We start from the raw sequence: 6,000 nt of genomic DNA on the forward strand, positions 1-6,000 counted from the left end.
GAACGAGTGCGAGGAGCAGCTGTCACATGACAGCTGCTCCATCAGTTACAGTCAGCAGGAGAGTTTTTTTTCATTGCTTCCACAGGAATGCAAGTGTGTAAGACAGTAAGAAACAAAACTGCCTTAAATCTGGCACTGTCCTACCAGAAATGGGACCATTAGGAGGAGTAAACATCCGATAATAGGACAGGTTTTGGTCTATGGACTCTTGTTGACTTTGATACTTGTCAGTAAAATAAGACATATATAAATGAATATATAATATGAGGGATGCATATCTTCATTATGGCCCTATAATTGTATAACTAACAGCACGGTGCTAAGGGAAAACCAGGGGTAATAGACCATCCCCCATTCACCAGTCTGATAAACAATTTCCGATATTTTAGATTATATGGACCATCAGTTGGAAATTTTCAATCAAAGGTCTGCACTGATGAGGACCAAAAGCCTGAAACAGATCTGTCCACTGATGAATGCCTATGCAATGATGCCCTAAATGGTTTATCGGAGGATGGAAACCAATCTAAACCAAGTCCTGCTCACACAGCTGTGATTTTTGACGATGTATCAGTGTAAGCAAGAGCTATCAGGATGGAGTCCAGTCCAAGACAGGAAAACGTTTTCTGTAGCTGGTGTGTTTAGCAAAAAAAGGATTGCCAGCATTGTAACAAACTCAGCAGCTGTGTGAGCAGGACCAGGTCAGAGTGGATTTTCATATCCTGACCATAAACAGCAATCTAGAGGAATTTATTATGTTTGTCTTGCTGGCTGTTCAGAGATGCAGCCGGTTTTCTCTCATCTCATCATGGCCGGGTTCCCCAGATCTGTAAAGGCTTTTTAACTTGGAAAATGTTAATTTCATGAATCCGAAGTGACTTATTCATTTCTGAAGTTTGCTCTTTAAAGGAACTAACTGCTGCCCCATTACACTGCGATGAGACTCTGTCCCTCACGGCTCCGTCTGGTCCCAGTAGTTAATAACGGCCTGCCGCACAAGTGCCGCTATGCATTAAAAATCTGCTCTTCTAACGCAAAGTACATATGTCCCTAATGAGCTCATGAATATGCAAATAACTCAAAATTCAGACGTCTCTGCTAAATCAGTGTCATGAAGTGTTTATTTTGCTGGACAAAAACATAATTCTGTTCTCTGCTAAAGCGGACAAGAATATAACTACTATAATACTGATCCTATATACAGGAATATAACTACTATAATACTGCCCCTATATATAAGAATATAACTACTATAATACTGCCCCTATATACAAGAATATAACTACTATAATACTGCCCTCTATATACAAGAATATAACTATTATAATACTGCCTCCTATATACAAGAATATAACTACTATAATACTGCCCCCTATACACAAGAATATAACAACGATAATACTACCCCCTATATACAAGAATATAACTACTATAATACTGCCTCCTATATACAATAATATAACTACTATAATACTGCTCCTATATACAAGAATATAACTACTATAATACTGCCCCCTATATACAAGAATATAACTACTATAATACTGCCCCCTATATACAAGAATATAACTACTATAATACTGCCCCTATATACAAGAATATAACTACTATCATACTGTCCCCTATATATATATATATATATAAATATAACTACTATAATACTGCCCCTATATACAAGAATATAACTAATATAATACTGCCCCTATATACAAGAATATAACTACTATAATACTGCTCCTATATACAAGAATATAACTACTATAATACTGCCCCTATATACAAGAATATAACTACTATAATACTGCCCCTATATACAAGAATATAACTACTATAATACTGCTCCTATATACAAGAATATAACAACTATAATACTGCTCCTATATACAAGAATATAACTACTATAATACTGCCCCCTGTATACAAGAATATAACTACTATAATACTGCTCCTATATACAAGAATATAACTACTATAATACTGCCCCTATATACAAGAATATAACTACTATAATACTGCCCCCTATATACAAGAATATAACTACTATAATACTGCCCCCTATATACAAGAATATAACTACTATAATACTTGTTAGGGATCTGCCAGGTACTACGTCTAGGTATACTCCTGGGATTAATCAATCCACACCTGAGGCCAGACCTGTTCGACTGACACCATCTCCCACCAACCAGGGTGGCAGGCTCAGGAGTGGGAGAGCCTATCGCGGCCTGGTCAGTCGGCGTTAGCTCCGCCCCCTGTCCTTTATTACCTGCCGTGTTCTCTTCCTCAGTGCTTGTAAGTCTTCTGGATTCCTGGCCTCACTGCTGCTTGCTCCAGCCTGCTTCTGCCGTGCTTCTGCCTTGCTGCAGTTCCGCTTAACCTGCTTTGCTTTGCCCCTGGCTTGCTTCCTTCTCCGTACTCACTTTGGTATACTCCACTTCATCCTGGTCCTGACTACTCATTCACCGCTCCGTTTCCTCGCGGCGTTCCGTGGCTACTGCCCCTTCCCTTGCGTGTTACCTGTTTGTTCTCCCGTGCACTTAGACAGCGTAGGGACCGCCGCCCAGTTGTACCCCGTCGCCTAGGGCGGGTCGTTGCAAGTAGGCAGGGACAGGGCGGTGGGTAGATTAGGGCTCACTTTCCCTTCACCTCCTTGCTGCCATTACAATACTGCTCCTATATACAGGAATATAACTACTATAATACTGCCCCCTATATACAAGAATATAACTACTATAATACTGCACCTATATACAAGAATATAACTACTATAATACTGCCTCCTATATACAAAAATATAACTACTATAATACTGCCCCCTATATACAAGAATATAACTACTATAATACTGCTCCCTATATACAAGAATACAACTACTATAATACCGCTCCTATATACAAGAATATAACTACTATAATACTGCCTAGTATATACAAGAATATAACTACTATAATACTGCCCCTATATACAAGAATATAACTACTATAATACTGCCCCCTATGTACAAGAATATAACTACTATAATACTGCTCCTATATACAAGAATATAACTACTATAATACTGCCCCTATATACAAGAATATAACTACTATAACACTGCCCCCTATGTACAAGAATATAACTACTATAATACTGCTCCTATATACAAGAACATAACTACTATAATACTGCTCCTATATACAGGAATATAACTACTATAATACTGCTCCCTATGTACAAGAATATAACTACTATAATACTGCTCCTATATACAAGAATATAACTACTATAATACTGCCCCCTATATACAAGAATATAACTACTATAATACTGCTCCTATATACAAGAATATAACTATTATAATACTGCCCCTATAAACAAGAATATAACTACTATAATACTGCTCCTATATACAAGAATATAACAACTATAATACTGCCCCCTATGTACAAGAATATATCTACTATAATACTGCCCCTATATACAAGAATATAACTACTATCATACTGTCCCCTATATATATATATATATATATATATATATATATATATATATATAAAAATATAACTACTATAATACTGCCCCTATATACAAGAATATAATGACTATAATACTGCCCCTATATACAAGAATATAACTACTATAATACTGCTCCTATAAACAGGAATATAACTACTATAATACTGGCCTTATATACAAGAATATAACTACTATAATACTGCCGCTATATACAATAATATAACTACTATAATACAGCCCCCTATATACAAGAATATAACTACTATAATACTGCCCCTATATACAAGAATATAACTACTATAATACTGCCCCGATATACAAGAATATAACTACTATAATACTGCTCCTATATACAAGAATATAACTACTATAATACTGCTCCTATATACAAGAATATAACTACTATAATACTGCTCCTATATACAAGAATATAACTACTATAATACTGCCCCTATATACAAGAATATAACCACTATAATACTGCCCCTATATACAAGAATATAACTACTATAATACTGCCCCTATATACAAGAATAGAAGTGTCACGGTTCAGATTTTCCTGATCGTGTGTGACTAGTGTGATATAAATGTATATGTGGTTTATCATTATTGCTGTGATGATTATTTTGCACCTCTCTTTATGTTCTGGGTGGTGTTGGGTGATTCTGCAGCTGATTATTCTCTTTCTCTGGAGATCTTTGTGCTTTGTGATGTGGTCGTTGTAGCTGCTTTTATGTTGTGCTGCAATGACAGATTTCTGCTTGTTCGTGTTTAGGTTCTGCCATTAAACCGTCTGACCATTTCACAGTTTCACATGATGAATATAATCTTGCTGTATAAATATTCAGGAGGTGACCCGGGTCGCCCAATTGAATAAGACGTGCTGGTCTGTGCTTTGTAAGGAGCACAGGATGGATCCACCGAAAACCTAAAATATTCCCCCGACAACTTTGCTCTCTCCGTCAATTTGCTCTGCGGGGGGGTTCCCAAATGTTCACATTGTACAGTCATCAAGTCAAAGGGGCGCCTCGAATGGGGCAGGGGGCTCCCTCGCCCACCATGTTATACAGCTGTAAGCGCTTTATGGTCTGGTCTCCATGACAACCATTCTGAAACATATATTCGGCTGGTCTGGTTGGTGATTTTTTCCTGCTGTTTAACAGTTTAATGCTAATCGAAGGCTCGGAGAATTTCACAGCTCATTTGCTCCAAACTTTCTTTTCTTGGTGACTCGGTAACATTTCCAACAGGAGACCTTGACATCCAATGCAGACAGTGTGGAAATAAAAAGTACAACACGATACAAAAGTAACATAAAAATATCAGCTTCTTAAAGGGGAATTACACCACCATGAGTATAAGGGTATGTGCACACACACTAATTACGTCCGTAATATACGGACGTATTTCGGCCGCAAGTTCCGGACCGAACTCAGTGCAGGGAGCCGGGCTCCTAGCATCATACTTATGTACGATGCTAGGAGTCTCTGCCTCGCTGCAGGACAACTGTCCCGTACTGTAATCATGTTTTCAGTACGTGACAGTGGTCCTGCAGCGAGGCAGGGACTCCTAGCATCGTACATAAGTATGATGCTAGGAGCCCGGCTCCCTGCACTGTGTTCGGTCCGGGACTAGCGGCCGAAATACGTCCGTCAATTACGGACGTAATTAGTGTGTGTGCACATACCCTTAGGGCTTATTCAGACGAACGTAAAATACGCGCGTGCAACGCGCGTGATTTTCACGTGCGTTGCCCGTAGCTATATTAGACAATGGGGCCGTGCAGACATGGCAGCGTTTTTTGCGCAGCGTTGCTCCGTTGCAAAAAACTCACGACATGTCCGTTGATTCAGCGTTTTCAACGCATCACGCACCCATTGAAGTCAATGGGTGCGTGAAAACCACGCATGTCGCACGGAAGCACTTCCGTGCGAACTGCGTGTTTGCGCAACAGCTGTCAAAAGGATGAATGTAAACAGAAAAGCACCACGTGCTTTTCTGTTTCCGAACATCCAAACGGAGTGTCTTTGCGATTAGCGAACCCCGACAACCGAAGCTAACTTCACCGGGGTCGGCCAAACTCGTTTTGGCCGAACCCGGCAAAAAAATTTCCTGTCCGCGACGTCGGGGGACATTCACTGTGCATGGTGCTGAAAGAGTTAAACTGTTTCAGCACCATGGACAGTGACTTGCGATCCCAAAATACATGAACCTGTAAAAAAAAACGAAGTTCTAACTTACCGATTACTCCTGTCTCCTTCCTGCAGTCTGACCTCCCGGGATGACACTTCAGTTCAAGTGACAGCTCCAGCCAATCACAGGCTGCAGCGGTCACTTGGACTGCCGCGTCATCCAGGGAGGTGGGGCTCGATGTCAAGAGAGGCGCGTCACCTCGGTAAGTAGGAACTTTATCTTTTTTTCAAAAGGTTTTTCGCTGTTGTGTTCGGCATTCACTGTTGAGGGTGCTGAAAGATTTAGCTCTTTCAGCACCTTGGACAGTGACGG

General features: G+C 39.7%; 1 long non-coding RNA gene across 1 annotated transcript in view; it reads right to left on the minus strand.

The window, feature by feature from the left end:
• LOC142741668 (uncharacterized) overlaps nucleotides 1–5,774 on the minus strand; it is a 33,520-nt gene extending 27,746 nt beyond the window's left edge. The window contains exon 1 of the long non-coding RNA XR_012881236.1: nucleotides 5,737–5,774. This is a non-coding gene — a long non-coding RNA (uncharacterized LOC142741668). The remainder of the gene's footprint in view (nucleotides 1–5,736) is intronic.
• Between the last annotated feature and the right edge of the window lie 226 nt (nucleotides 5,775–6,000).

This window comes from Rhinoderma darwinii, chromosome 2, assembly GCF_050947455.1.
Source record: "Rhinoderma darwinii isolate aRhiDar2 chromosome 2, aRhiDar2.hap1, whole genome shotgun sequence".
NCBI classification, from domain to species: Eukaryota; Metazoa; Chordata; class Amphibia; order Anura; family Rhinodermatidae; genus Rhinoderma; species Rhinoderma darwinii.